This window comes from Strongylocentrotus purpuratus, unplaced genomic scaffold (assembly GCF_000002235.5).
Source record: "Strongylocentrotus purpuratus isolate Spur 01 unplaced genomic scaffold, Spur_5.0 spur5_scaffold_13, whole genome shotgun sequence".
Taxonomy (NCBI): Eukaryota; Metazoa; Echinodermata; class Echinoidea; order Camarodonta; family Strongylocentrotidae; genus Strongylocentrotus; species Strongylocentrotus purpuratus.
This window is the reverse complement of record NW_022145598.1, coordinates 7,579,124-7,594,818: the sequence shown is the minus strand read 5'-3', so window position 1 is coordinate 7,594,818 and position 15,695 is coordinate 7,579,124. Positions and strand designations below refer to the sequence as shown.

General features: G+C 36.9%; 1 protein-coding gene and 2 long non-coding RNA genes across 7 annotated transcripts in view; 1 reads left to right on the top strand and 2 right to left on the bottom strand.

Moving 5' to 3' along the window:
• The window catches only part of LOC115922965, a 20,361-nt gene extending 17,578 nt beyond the window's left edge, over positions 1 to 2,783 (top strand). The window contains exon 4 of the long non-coding RNA XR_004063701.1: positions 2,206 to 2,783. This is a non-coding gene — a long non-coding RNA (uncharacterized LOC115922965). The remainder of the gene's footprint in view (positions 1 to 2,205) is intronic.
• Positions 1 to 15,695, bottom strand: part of LOC105447429 — a 136,373-nt gene that overhangs the window by 101,749 nt on the left and 18,929 nt on the right. The gene's annotated exons all lie outside the window — the stretch shown is intronic.
• On the bottom strand, positions 8,435 to 12,095 carry LOC115922964. Its single transcript, XR_004063700.1, has 2 exons — positions 10,616 to 12,095; positions 8,435 to 8,896 (listed from the first exon to the last, which is right to left on the bottom strand). It is a non-coding gene; the product is annotated as an uncharacterized LOC115922964 (long non-coding RNA).

Below are 15,695 nucleotides of genomic sequence, written 5' to 3'. Positions count from 1 at the left end.
TGCATCTAACTCAGGAAAGCTAATCAAATGACCCCTCTCCCACAAAAACAAAAACAAAATCACACTGAACATTTCATAGACATGATCAGTGAATATAGCTTGATAAAATTCTTTCATAAAGTTTGTGTGAACAATAGTACAGCCAAGCTTTTGGCAATGTTCCTACAACCACTCAAGCATATTTAACTTGTCAAGTGAACATGACCTTCTCTTCCTATGCGCCTGTTGCACGTTTCTTTAAACGATTTTTCCTCAGGGCGAAAGAGCCCTGAAAGACGCTGTAAAAACACTCTTGGTCTTCAAATTCATTATCAATCACCTTCAGAGGATTTACAAGTCATTACATGATGACTAATTCCAAAACAGGCACTTGGAAAATAGGCCTCCTCAACGTACACATTACCTTGAACATCATCAATTTTTTTTGGGAGATCTCTAAAATAGAAAAGGACAGGAACAAGGAGAGAGAGAAAAAGAGGAAAAAGAGAGGTAAATAGGGTGAGGAGAGGGTTGGGAGGAAAATGAGAAGGAAGAGAAAGAATGAGAGAGAGAGAGAGAGAGAGAGAGAGAGGGAGAGGGAAGAGAAAGAGAGAGAGAGAGAGAGAGAGAGAGAGAGAGGAGAGGGAAGAGGGGGGAGATAGAGAGGGGAGAGGAAGGGAGAGGAAGAGAGAGGGAGGGAGAGGGAGAGAGAGGGAGAGGGAGAAAGATAGAGAGAGGGAGAGAGTGGGGTGAGAGAGAGAGGGGAGAGAGAGAGAGGGTGGGGAGAGAAGTAGAAGGAAAATGAAAAAAGAAAGAATGTGTGTGAGAGAGAGAGAACAAAAGAACTTAAGAGGAGGAAAAAGGATTGAAGAGAAAGGAGGAGAGAAAGTGAGCGAGGAAACAGAATATGGAAATTTTGAGGGTCAGAAAGATACACAGGCAGAACGAGAGAAAGAGAAACAGAGAGAGAGAGGGAGGAGGAGGGAGTAAAAGAGAGATAGACAAGCATTGTGATGTAGGCCAAATGTTATGATTGGGTTACCCACCAATTCATCCTGTGACAAATTTTTTTCAAGGTTTTATTTTATAAAAGGTATAGGGATAGGGTTAGGGATACGCCGGGTTACTATTGGGTTTTAGGCTAGGTTAGGTTTAGGGTTAGGGTTTGGTCTAGTGCTGCATGGTCCAGGGTCGAAGTCAAGAATTAGGTAAGTGCAGGAAATTGACGCCGAGCATTTGTTGCAAGAACAAATGCAATACATCCAAAGATTGAAATGTCAAAACAAATACACTTATAAGATCTCATGAAGAAAAAGTAATATTCATGAACACCTGTAAAAGCGTAAGTATAAACATGAAAGAAAAGGAGATACAGATAAGGCTTTGACAGCGGAACAGAGGGGTACACAAGACAGAATGAGAGAGAGGGAGGGAGAGAGAAAGAGAAGAGAGAGAGAGAGAGGAAGAGAGAGAGAGAGAGGAAGAAAGAGAGAGAGGAAGAGAGAGAGAGAGAGGAAGGGAGAGGGGAGAGGAGAGAGAAGCCATATGTATTGGTATGTACATGTGTATACACATATGTGGAAATTTTACACCATCAAATATATCGTAACGAGACAAATGCGACTGCGTCTCCTATATATGCCTCTGCCCTATATAGGAAATGGATGGAATTATCTGTGACGTATCACTATGAAAACAAAGAGCCTATAATCAAATGTCAACTGACGACTATGATCTTGACCTACTAGCCCCAAAATGTAATTGAATCATCTTCCTATAGTAATAGGTCTGACTTCATCAGCTTGAGTTTTCCAAATTAGCCCGAAGTTAATCGCGTTGTCATCAGCTCAAGATATTTTGCTCAGTGTTGGCGCATATAGTATGAGTCTACAGGCTGGTGAAGACGGACCAGACAATTAAATAGCAGGCTATTTTGCGATTATTGGGAAAGCAAGGCTAAAAACCCTGCAATTTCAGAAATTGACCTCTGTGTCCTTTGACCTAATTACTTTAAATCTAATGAGACTGTCTTCCTATGGTGAAACGTACTATCACCACGTTTTAGCCTCATATCTCTAGTGGCTCTTGAGATATCTCAATAGCAATTAAAGGGATTGTTTAACAATGTTAAATCTGAGATACACGGCCCTACGCGTTATCAGTGTCTGTGATTATTGGTGTAATATGGAAGCCCTAAAAAAATTGCGCTTCAAAATGATCAAGAAGCAAGCCTTTTATTAAGTCGAAGCAGACCGGGAGCCAAATATCTGAAAAAGCGGCTCCCGGTCCTTATTTTTTTTAGAGAACCGGGAGCCGTTTTCCAGGACCAGGAGCCGTTTCCAAAATTGATGAAAATATGTACCGTATTCTTTTAAATTATTTGTTAAACGTTACCTTTTATTTATACATACGGTAGTTTAATTTCTAGTTTAAATTTTGAGCACTCTAATATTAAATCACTCATACCTTAGATAAATCTGTCATTTGTAGTTGTTGTAGTTCATGTTTAATACTATTTTCATGCCGTTAAATGTCAAAAATTTAAAAATGTTGGGAAGGGGGGAATTAAATTATTTCTATAAAAAAATATTTAAGAAAAACCAGATCTATAATGACAATGCAGAGCTTCCAACCTGTCGCTTTCAAAAAAACATATTATTCAGCTTGAAAAAACATATTTTAGGTGAAAAAAAAAGATTATGCCTGTTTTACGTTTTTGTTATTTTCCCTATAAAATGCTATTGCATTCATGTTTCTTTGAATAAAAACGCATTCAATCATTGAGAACGGCCGACCTGTCACTTAAAAAAAAAATAATAATAATAATAATAATAATTAGAAAATTTTTAAAAAAAGATTTGTTAAATATATTTACCTATTTTATCAGAAAAGTCCATTATTCAAAACATCACAGAATTTTAGTCAATGAGTACGAGGGCCGCTGAATCAAGGCAAGTCTGGAGTTGCAATCAACTTTGTACATAAAGTTAATGCATCAGCAGATCCGGTGTTTTGATTTTCATTTGCCTTTTTGAAGATACCATTACATTCGAAGGGCATGCGATAGGCCAAAAAACTGGTAACAAAATCGCTGATTTCTTGATTTTTAGCGCTATTTTGATGAAACTGTTTCTTAAAACTGGGCTTAACCCCCGTGAGCTTTGGAAATATGGCTCCAATTCCGCATTTTTGACAGCAAAATTTGGCTTTTGGGATGGATTTTTGGAAGTTACATCGAGACTTTCTTGTACTAACACTGTGTGTGTACTGCAGTACAGCACTGATGTCATTTGTGTGTGTATGCATGGCCTGGGCTGGGGAAATGCGCTCGTCTTTGAGTGGTGTACATCCCATGTATTGTGTGCTCCGTTCTCCGCTAGGAGTAGGAAATAGCGGCCGCTCGTATTCGTGCTGCAATTGTTTCTGGGCAATTGTTTCTGGGCGATTTTAATTAGGATTCTCATTATAATGATTTGTTAGGGTTCATTCTGTCCACGTTTAACTTGTATCAAGTAAGTTTTTGTCACATTTGTGAACATTTAGTGCTAGACATGTGGAAGTTTATGAAACAGAAAATGTTAATTCTCCCAGACCGGGCGCCAGAAATAAAAAATGAACGGCGCCCGGTACTCATTTTCCCCGTCTTACCGGGCGCCAAAAGTCAGGGACCGTAGGGTAAAAATCGCCCGGCGCCCGGTTAATAAAAGGCTTGTCAAGAAGTGCCTCAAAAAAGTAAAAATCTTTGAGTGACCGGTTTTACCATACTCTTTTTCCCCAATAGACTGTAGTGTTATGAAAACCGTTAGGCGAACGGTTATCAAAATTTGTAATTCCAATCATAAATATCTTGATAATCAGACAAGCGATCGGCTTGTAAAAGTCATGGGGTTCCTGACTGACCTAAAGGTTTATAATTATCATTGCATCATGAGCTAAATCCAGAATTTTGTTTCAGAATCTGAGACAAAGTTACCGGATCCCTTTAAGTCTAAACCTGTAATTTCAGAAATTGACCTCTGCGACCTTTGACCTATTTACCCCAAATCTTATAAGATCAAATTCCTATGGTGACCCTTGTAAAAAAAAACCATGGATCCATGGTACGGTAAAACCATGGTTTTACCGTACCATGGATCCATTGTAAACCATGAAATAACAGGAGTAAATTGGAACAGACATATTATGGTTTTACCATGGATTTTCCATGGATTTTCCATGGTTAAACTGTGGTTTTTCCATGGTAAAACCAAGGTGTTACCACGGTAAAACCGCAAAGTACCGCAAAGTACCGCAAAGTAAAACCATGGTTTAACCATGGTTTCACCATGGTTTCACCTTGGTTTCACCATGGTATGACCACGGCAAAACCATGGTAAAACTACAGTAAAACCATGGTTTTACCATAATATGTCTGTTCCAATTTACTCCTGTTATTTCATGGTTTACAATGGATCCATGGTACAGTAAAACCATGGTTTTACCACGGTTAAACCGCAAAGTACCGCAAAGTAAAACCATGGTTTAACCATGGTTTCACCTTGGTTTCACCATGGTATGACCACGGCAAAACCATGGTGAAACTACAGTAAAACCATGGTTTTACCATAATATGTCTGTTCCAATTTACTCCTGTTATTTCATGGTTTACAATGGATCCATGGTACAGTAAAGCCATGGTTTCACCTTGGTTTCACCATGGTATGACCACGGCAAAACCATGGTAAAACTACAGTAAAACCATGGTTTTACCATAATATGTCTGTTCCAATTTACTCCTGTTATTTCATGGTTTACAATGGATCCACGGTACAGTAAAACCATGGTTTAACCATGGTTTCACCATGGTATTACAGTACACCATAGTATTACAGTTTCACCATGGTATTACCACCTTGATAACATGGTACTACAATGGATCCACGGTACAGTCAAACAATGGTATTACCATGTTTTCTCCGTCGTTTAACCATAATTTCACCATGGCTTTTAGGTACAAACCATGGTGAATCCAAGGTGAAACTTCTGAAATGTAAATCATTTATAGAAAAGAGAAGCTATTTTAAATGTGTAAGAAATACATAATATATGTTTGATATCAGTGATGGGAGACACAATGAATGACCTGCCAAAAGAAATGAAAAATTGTGTTGAAAAAGATGAATACTTTTAATAAAATATATGTCACACACGTTTTAGAGTAATACATGTAAATGTGTTTAAACATCCTAGTCTTTAGACGTAAAGTGGCAAGACTTTATGCATGTTCAAATAAATATTTGTAATAAACTGTCTTACCGGTACACATAAAAAGTTAATTAGTAAACTGTTTGTAAACAGCACACACTTAGCAAGCTTATATGTATGAGGTATAGGCTAATGAGGAATAAAAAGGAAAGACTAAAATATTTCAATTAAGAGTACCATTACACTGACCACAACACCATAAAGCTGTCAGTAATAAGAACAAATATGGCAAGGTATCTGAGTATGCAAGATTTTTTTTTTCCTGAGTTGAGGTCCTATTGCATATATTGTAATAATAAAAACTGTAAAGAGGGCATGACCCCAAAAAATCACACAAATATACAAAGATAATTTTACCAACTGCAAACATTTGATTTGTTTGAAAGGTAACAAGTTGTATCCCAATTATAGGTATTTGGCTAGTCAGTCAAAACAAGTTCTTCCCCTTCTTGTTTGTACCCTTTATTGTAATGCATTTCAGATGGTCTCTATTTTAACTCTATAATTCCAGCAATTGTTTGATACAAAAAACCTATAACTATATTTCTTCAATTGAAATTGAAATGTACTGTTTGAGAGGGGAAAAAAATTGTAATTAACACTGACTTAATGAGACAAACATAACAAACTTACAAATGGTAATGAACATCTTGCAAATAACTGGATCAATATGGACATATGTTTATAAAATGCCTTTTCACACCTATACACCCATATCCCTCCCTACACACAATAACAAGACCATCTCCTTGAATAATTGAACAAAATGGCCTAAGGATCAGAATTAAAAGCCTTTTATTTCAACCACTTCTATTCTAAAAGCCACCCACCCCTCCCAAAAAGACTTTAAACCTGAGTAACAATAAATATAGGATGTACCCTGAAACCCTTACTAGCAGGTATAACAATTGTAAAAGAGGAAATATGGCCCATCTTGTTCAACTTTTGGAACTATTAACAATGTGTTCATTTGAAAACTTATATAATTTTTTTGGGTTACTGTGTTACAATCATTTGTTACAAAACGATACTGGACAATGTCATATGTGACCTTACACCACAAAATGACCAATAGGTCAAAAAAAGGATTGTGCTGATTTTCACATGACATTAAAGTAGAAGTCAATATCTTAAAATGGTGCATAATTTTTCAAATAAGTAAACCCTCTCAAAACGAGCACCCAAGATTTAGAACATTGCTGAAGCAGATTTAAAGTCAAAGTCAGGGAGAAAATGGGCCACTACAAAGAACAGCTTCTATTGAAATGCTGTAAAATTATCATTTTCATTTGATTAAAACAAATATCATATTTACATACATGTACACATGATTTCCGACGCTTAAAATTACGCAGAGGGTTTAAGATACCCTCATTAGGAAATACCAAAATCCTGAATCTCATATTTTGAACAAAATTAGACTATTTTAGCTAGGTTACATATAAAAGAATGTAACATAACTAAGTCATCCGATGGTAAAGAGGAAACTTACTTAAGATGACATTTTAACCAGGCAAGTGGAATCTTACTACCGGTACTCTTAATTACAAAGTAATTATAGCAAATACATATTTTCTTGAACACAAGCTAGTTTCAGCACACAATGAAAGATTACACTAAGTGAATACATTTTAGCAAAATTGTTGGCATCGGCAAGTGAACGGATGAGTAAGTAACTCGATATTTTCACATTTAATAGAAGAAAAAAAATTGTAACATGAAAACAATCTTCTTTGGTCTTCCATCAGCTTTTGTTTGAAGAGCACAATAAACAATGTCATTTAAAACTGGTGAAACTGGTAGATATATGTGAACCAATATTGAACAGCTTAAAAATAAAGTCAAGTTCTGGTCATGCGATTGCATTGTGAAAGAAACGTTGTGGAATCGATCAGGACAGGTTGATCATCTAGCATATAAAAGTATTGGTGTGTACTGCAAGGTTCTGGAATCATCAAAATTATAAGAAATTTGGTCTAGTCTTGGTAAGGTTACAAGCACTGTACACAGAAAGATGTGAATATGGGACTACATGAACATGTGGCGTAAAAATCGAACCTCAATATATAATTTTACATGCCATGTTTAGAATATTAAGGCATTTGATTGAAGATCCATGCTTTTCAGGGCACATTTTTATCTGATGTACTGCCACACTTACATAATACAATGATAAAGCTCACAATTTTTTTTCACCTCTTCCCAGAACTCAACCTTCTCTCTAAACATGAATATCTAAATAGATGGAAAGTCTCAAACGCTGGCAAATTTTTGGGCTTATACATGTATACATGTACATATCAGTTGTGTAAACCAAATTATTATAATGTAAATCTAATCTGAATGAAAGATATTCCTAACACGAAAACAAGCATTTTTATATTTTTGCTGATAAAATACTGGTAAAACTGGCAGATAAATGTGAACCATTATTGAACAGCTTAATAATGACTATAAAGTGCTGCGTCATACCAGTAGCAAGGCTATCTGGAAAGTTTTGATGAGATGTCATGACAAAAATAAATATTCTAAAAAAGAATTCTTTAAAATTTTGTATTGATGAATTATACGCGTGAAGGTAAAGGTATAATTTTACTATACATAGAGAAGTTCACTTCAACAACAAAAAATATCAACAAAATTCAACCAAAAAAAACATGGCGTCCGAGTATTCGACTGTAAGCCTGGGAGTGTACTCGAGTACTTCATTACACGGTTATGCACAGCCTTACTTTAATAAGTGTTAAAGTACAAGTCCACTCCACTGAAAAGTTGAGTCGATTAGATAGACAAAGATCTGTACAGCCCCAAAATAACTTGGTTTTGGAAAATGGTGCTCAGACTTATTTTTAATAATTTTGTTTAAAGCCCCACTGTCCTACTTGTAGCTACTTGCTCCCTCTATATAGAAAACTTCCCCAATCGGTGCCTGTTGATCCCCCATGATCCTCTTTTTCTTATGTTAGTTGAGAGCTGAGTTAATGAGATAGCCACCTGTCAGTGACCTCGCTGTGTGGTCAAATCCCTTCTGGCCCAGTAGTATTGACGGTCTTTAAAGGCCATCTGTACTAGTTTGGCAAGAAGGGATTAGACCACACGGTGAGATCACTGACAGGTGGCTATCTCATCAACTCGGCTCTCAAATAACATAAGAAATAGAGGATCATGGGGAACCAACAGGCACCGATTGGGGAAGTTTTCTATATAGAGGGAGCAAGTAGCTAAAAGGAGTGCAGTAAGGCTTTAATGAGCAAAAAACAAGTGAATGATCGAGCCGGTTCCTCTCACAATGCATTGCGCGACATTTTTTGTGACGTAGGGTCCTCACAACACAGACAGAGGCGTATACGTCACATCTGTGCGGCAAATTTAAAAGTTTTGCTCGAAAAAAAGCTGTGTATTGAAGATTACTTTCTCAGATTCCTTCCGACCGAACAAAGGTGACAGGGTCGATTGTACTGGATGTACTTGCTGAATGTTTGCTGGTCAGCATAACTGGTATAATTTTGAAAAGCTCTCCTCTATAGGGATCCCATACAGATGAATTCTCAAACTCTCACCCATGTCTTGCATAATTTCCGTGAAGTTTGTTGGACAGTTTAGTCTTACAAATCAAGACTGCATGTTCACTGGAACAGTCCATGTTGACGACTTTCCCGCAGCCGAAGATACCCTGAAAAATAAAAATAAATATTAGCACATTGTAGAATTGTATTATATGCTCTCAAATCAAATATAGCGAAAATTATGAGTTGATATTAGCAACATGTACACTCTACAAATGTACCTCCCCCTTTGAAAGCACCCCCTATCTCCTGTGTGTAATTTTAATACGGGCCAGATTTTTTAAACAACCTATTTAAGTCAATATGGGCCAGACTTTGTTGCGTTAAAGTACCCCTTTACCAGAGATTTGGGGTACACGAACGTGCTCAGAGCCCGTTTATGAAAGTGATTCAAACAGCGCTGTTTACTCGAAATTGCTGAATAGTCTCTATGCATGAATCGAAGAAACAAAGCCCTTCTCAACCTCTTATATAGGCCTATACAGCAATTTAGACAAACGGCGCCTAGAGTAAAGGAGGGGGTAATCGACCATCACCAGTTTTCGGCCGGTCCTTTGGATGCATAGTAAAATTCCTTTAAAATACATCCCATGATAGCATATCACATATTCCACACATGCCATACCATGCCAGAGTCACTGAAGAACCACATTTGCAATGGAAAATATATCCTAAAATATCACATTTTAGCGATGTAATCAGCGGTCCCGCTACCCGAATCTGAAAAATCGAGTATCTTACGCATGTCTGTAAGAAATATGGGTACCATAAAATGAGCTTTATTTCAAGTATTTTTCATATTTAGAGCCCGATTTTGTGTGAGTCCCAAGCTAAAAAGTATCTCATCGCATGTATTAAATCAATGCAGCCGAACACCGCAACGCACACACGATATCTCTGTCCAATTCAGATTCCAATTTCCGATCACCGCAGAACTAGTCTTCGGCATGGCGAGCTCCGGCTCGGGATACCTGCTCCGCCCGCTAGTACTATAGATCAGCGGGGAAACGCACGACGCGGGCGCGCTTCCTATTGACTTTGTACATACGACCGAAAACTGTCTCGCTAGGTCGATAACTGTCTCCGAAACAGTGAAAATTGAAATGGATATTGTCATGGCAATTCATGATTTTTTTTCTGGGATTCTTTGTTTGTTTGAATAATAATATTTGCTTCATGATTTGAACAAGAAATGATAATAGGAAGTAAAGAGTCCTAAAATAGGATTTTGTCTTAAGTGGCCGAAAACCCCCCTCCTATCATGAATATTAATATTTGCTCCGCCGTGACCGCGCATGCGTACTTTCTCCTCGCCATGTTAAATCAACGAACATGGATGAATCGTCGGGTTAGCACAAAGAATCACCCTTTTTCCCCCACGAGACTTCTTCATATTATGATTTCAAGTGGTTGGAAAGATGCCCAAAGGAGTAAAAAAAAACATTGTTAAGTCTAGTCAAAGTTGTAATTAGACTACCTCTTTTTCAGTATTTACTTTGCGAAAACATGTGACCAAACCCGCTCAGCCGCTGTTTGAATCGTTTTCATAAACGGGCCACATCTGCATGAGCTTCGATGCCTTTGGCATCGGCGTCGGAGCTCCATGGAGTACGTTACTTTCATGGATGCAGTATTGTACAGTATGGAATATAATCTAGTAAATCTACTATCATCATCAATTGCAATCCGTTTGGTTTTTTTTCATGAACAAAATTTACAAAAAATCAAAAAGAAGAATGAGATTTATAACCAAATTTCTTAATTTTTACAGAAAGCATACCCAATTCTGTATCAAGCCTTAAATTATGTTTAATCTTATTACTCACCTCCTGGAGAAAATGTTGACCTTAAAGTATAGCTCCAGCAGCAAAGCAAAGTTGGTCGTTTTCTGCAGACCGATATTTTCCCACACATGAGTGGCTGTGTGGGACTGTACTGTAGTATGTAGACCAGTGTGACTGTCTGGTAAATTGAAATCTAGATCTACTTCGAGTTCTTCATGTTGTCCAATTCTTGCTCTGGAATACTCTTAGTCTCGTACAATTCTTCTTTCCTGGTGTAAATCTAACCCTTATCCCCTATATTCTGGGTTTTAAAGGAAGACAAATTTGGCGAAACGGCAAAGTAATGGCTGGAGTGAAGAAATTCAAAATTGGAAATACAGTGTGCATTCCACCACTAGATGGCAGCAAACACACTAATAATTGTATTTATTTTGGGGCAAATTGTTACAATTCCATATTATCGAATCAGTTCAAGGTCATCAAAACAATCGAGTAGTGCTGGTCATACATGTATTATGTATATAGTGGTCATAACTACATTGGTTACATGATAGTAGTTTTTTTTAATTTTTTTTAATACTCGTGTTGAGACCATGTCAAAAGTGTAGTTAACTACGGTCAGACCGTTGTTTGATTTGTGGTAAAACCATGGTTTAACCATGTTTTTATAACTATGGTATCAGAACAATTCTAAAACCATGGTTTAACTATGGTTTCGTAACCGTAGTTTGTCAACCTCGGTAAAACCATCATTTTAACTATAGTTTCGTTACCATGGTTTACAACCATGGCAAAACCATGGTTTGCACATGATTTCTTTACCATGGTTTTTGTATCTTGGTAGAACTTTTAAAAATGGTTTCGTTACCTAGTTTTTTGTACAGTTGTAAAACTATGGTTAAACCATGGTTTCATAGCCGTGGTTTTTCAACCGTGGTAAAACCATGGTTTCATCCACGGTTCAATAGCCATGGTTTTTCAACTGTGGTAAAACCATGGTTTTTAACCATGGTTTAGTTACAGTGGTTTTCGACCATGGCAAAACCATGGTTTCACCATGGTTTCTTAACCATGGTTTTTTAGCAATGGTTATCCAATGGTTCAACAATGGTTCAATAGCCGTGGTTTTTGTACCGTGGTAAAACCATGGTTTCATCCATGGTTCAATAGCCGTGGTTTTTCAACCATGGTAAAACCATGGTTACATCATGGTTTCTTAACCATGGTTTTTTAGCAATGGTTATCCAATGGTTCAACCATGGTTTTGTTACCATGATTTTTGTACCGTGGTAAAACCATGGTTTTAAGCATGGTTTCTTAACCATGGTTTTTTAACGATGGTTATTCAATGGTTAAACCATGGTTAAAAAACCATCGTTAAGAACCCACGGTTAAACCATGATATTGCCACGGTTAAAAAACTATGGGTTTTGAACTATTGTAAAACCATGGTATAACCATGGTTCAATAACAGTGGTTTTTCAACGTTGGCAATATCGTTGTTTAACCATGGTTTCTTAACCATGGTTTTTTAACAATGGTTATTCAATGGTTTAACCATGGTTAAAAAACCATTGTTAAGAACCCACGGTTAAACCATGATATTGCCACGGTTAAAAAACTATGGTTTTTGAACCATTTTAAAACCATGGTATAACCATGGTTAAATAACAGTGGTTTTTCAACGTTGGCAATACTGTTGTTTAACCATGGTTTCTTAACCATAGTTTTTTAACCATTGTAATACAATGGTTTAACTATGGTTTCATTACTATGGTTTTAGTACCATGGTTAAACCATGGTTTATTTATGGTTTTGTTACCATGGTTTTTGAACTGCTGTAAAACTATGGTTTAACCATGGTTTTGAAACCGTGGTGTAATAACTGTGGTTTAACCACGGTTTAACCATAGTTTTTAAACCATGGTTTATTAACAGTGGTAAAACCATGGTTTAACCATTGTTTAACCATGGTTATGTTGGTAAAACCATGGATACTCACGGTTGGATCCTGAAAACAGTCGATCCATTGTAAAACCATGGGTGAACCATGGTATTACCATGGTTATGATGGTAAAACCATGGTTTTTTTTTACAAGGGGATACATACATGTACTATCACCAAGTTTTAGCCTCGTATCTCAAGTCGTTCTTGATATAACAAGACTAATAGCTGGAATTTCATAATATGATCTTTGTGACCTTTGACCTAGTTACTTCAAAATCAAATCAGATTGTCTTCCTATGGTGATATATACTATCATCAAGCTTGAAGTTCATATCTCAAGTGGTTCTTGATAACAGGAAAGTGAGACGTCGTCGACGGACAACCAAAAAAACGTGATGCCTCCTGCATCACCTTCAGTTGGCGGAGGCATAAAAATATTATGTTACATGTAAGTGCATTTCTATAATCACCTCCAACAAAAAGGCAGACAATACCAAAAATGACAAGCCTGCTACTCAAATTATAATTACAACCTCCAAAGTGAGCTTTTAGCATTAATTTCAAATCAGTTATTTCAACTTGGTTAGATAGAGGAAAAACAGAGGAAATTGCATATTGTCATTACTCAGAAGGGTAGAAGGAAGACATTATAGGAAAACAGGGTATTGCAATTTGTCATCATGAAAATTCAAGGCAACAAACTCATTGTATATCCTGTCAAAAGCATGTTCATGCAGAAGGCCTTACAATACATCTAATCACGTTAAACTTTGCAAAACATTTTCCCCGTAATTATGTGTTGGAAGGTATTGTGCGTGCTTTACTGAAACATGTTGGATGAGTGACATGGAATCAAATTGTCAAACCTGATAACAATAGACTCGAGACATAATGCATCTTTGACCCCGTTCTCACTCACTTCGTTGGAGCGCTCTGGAGCACTCTAACTAAGACCCGTTCCTCAGGAGCGGTTCTTAGGTGAGTGAGAACGGTCAAAGTGGTCCAGGAAGTGGACTTCTGGACCGCTCCAGAAGACCACCTTCCGAGGTGGTCTTGAGGAGCGGGTCTTATTAAGAGCGGTTTGGAGCGCTCTAACGTGCGATGTGAACGGAAAGCGTACTTTGAACGGAAGTGAGCTAGTGACCTTCGGTGCGAAACATGTAGTACGGTACATACGGTATGTATTCCGCGCGCGAAAAAATTAATCTGCTGACCTGAGCTGCCATAGCAACAAGACCACTTTGACTCGTGGAGCGGTTTGAGCCATTAAAAACTGCTCGGAGTGTGTACGCTCGCAAACCGTTCCTCAAGACCCGTTCCTCTGGAGCGGTCTAACTAAGACCACTTTCAAAGTGAGTGAGAGCGGGGTCTTTGTTACACAGCAATCAGGCATTTTGAGCTGATTATATGTAGCAGCAATTTCGCTAATGACACTTTCTCATTCCCATGCAGAATAGTAAGAGGGTAAGACCCTTCAGCATACATGTAATTGATAATTGACTTGTAATACAAGACTTATCAATGATGTATGTATAGTACGTTTCTTTTGTACATACCGTCTATTATAATAGAGTGCAGCTAACGTATGATTTTACTCTTTTCTGTACTTTAGAGCCAATGAAGTTTTAGTCCATATGCATAAACTTCTCATCCCATTTCTTAGATCCATTTGAGTGATAGCAAGATATAATGCATTGTATACATGTCATGACAGAGTTGAGAACTCTCGCACTTTTAAATACCGGTATATACATGTATATATATATATATATATATATATATATACATGTATATAATATATATATATATACAAGGGTAGTATCACTGGGAAGGTTATTCTCTATTTTAACCAAATATGATGAAACAAGCATTTAAGTCAAAATTTTAGTACCTGAAAGTTTGTTTATGATGACTATTTAAAAAGGTAATCCACAGTAAGAGTTTAAATCAAGCATGAAAACTTAGCCTCAATTTGGAGTTCTTATATTTGCGTGGGTAGTGCATAGCTAAGTATTGATAGAGAGGATTGAATACCAATTGATATACCGATAAAATGAATGGTACTTCATCATGGATACTTGGAAAATACTGAACAAAAATGAATCATTCAAAACCAAATCAACATCCAAAATTCAAACATCTACACTAGTAGTAGAAGCTGCTCCTACAATAATTAAAATATCAAGAAGTGAAAGTGATTGCAGTACCAAGAAGAAGCAGAAAAAAATACAATTCTGAAACTCTCACTTTCTTAGATAATGACTGAAATTAGATTTTCTGTATACGGAGGTTGTATAAAAACATATTTGCACCAATTATATTTAGCGAGCACGTACATGTTTGACTGAAATTGTCTTTAGAATAAACATAGAAATTTCAGAATTTGTAGTACAGAGCAATTGGAAGGGGAGCTCGCAAGAGCTGCCAATTTGTGTTTGATTGATCGCACATTCAATAATTCATTAATTTCTTTTAAATTTTAATCAAACTTCACTGACTAAATCCTCTCATTTTTCTGCTTCTATTCAAACCAGATTAATATCATGTTGGACTTCCCATATTTAAACTAAAAACATTCATTTTATAATATCCCCTAGCAGCTCTTCTGTTTGCGGAGCCAGAGGGGCATTACCTGTGTATAAAAGTATACAATTTAACGCCTCCTGGCTCCAATGAGTAAAGAAATAATATAAAGTGCATATGTATGATCACAGGTCTTTTACTTGACAATAAAAGTATTAAATTATAAGAAAACCTCCAATTAAAATATATTATGCTGCAGCTCAAAATTCTCAGTTTTCTGCACTCAGCCCCACTGCACTACATGTACTTATAGCTACTTGCTCCCTCTATATAGAAAACAATGCCTAATCGATGACCATTGGTCCCCCATTATCCTCTTTTTCTTATTTTTAATTGAGAGCTGAGTTGATGAGATAGCCACCTGTCAGTGACCACCCTGGGTGGTCTAATCTCTCCTAGCCAAACTAGTACAGCAGCCTTTAAATTATAAGAAAACTTCCAATTAAAATATATTATGCAGCAGATCGAAATTCACAGTTCTCTGCACTTTCAGATAAATATACCAAATACAATTGTGTCCGCTCTTAGAAATATGGTAAATTGCACAAACTATAGTACACTTTAGGGAATTCTTTAGCATATTTTTCAACA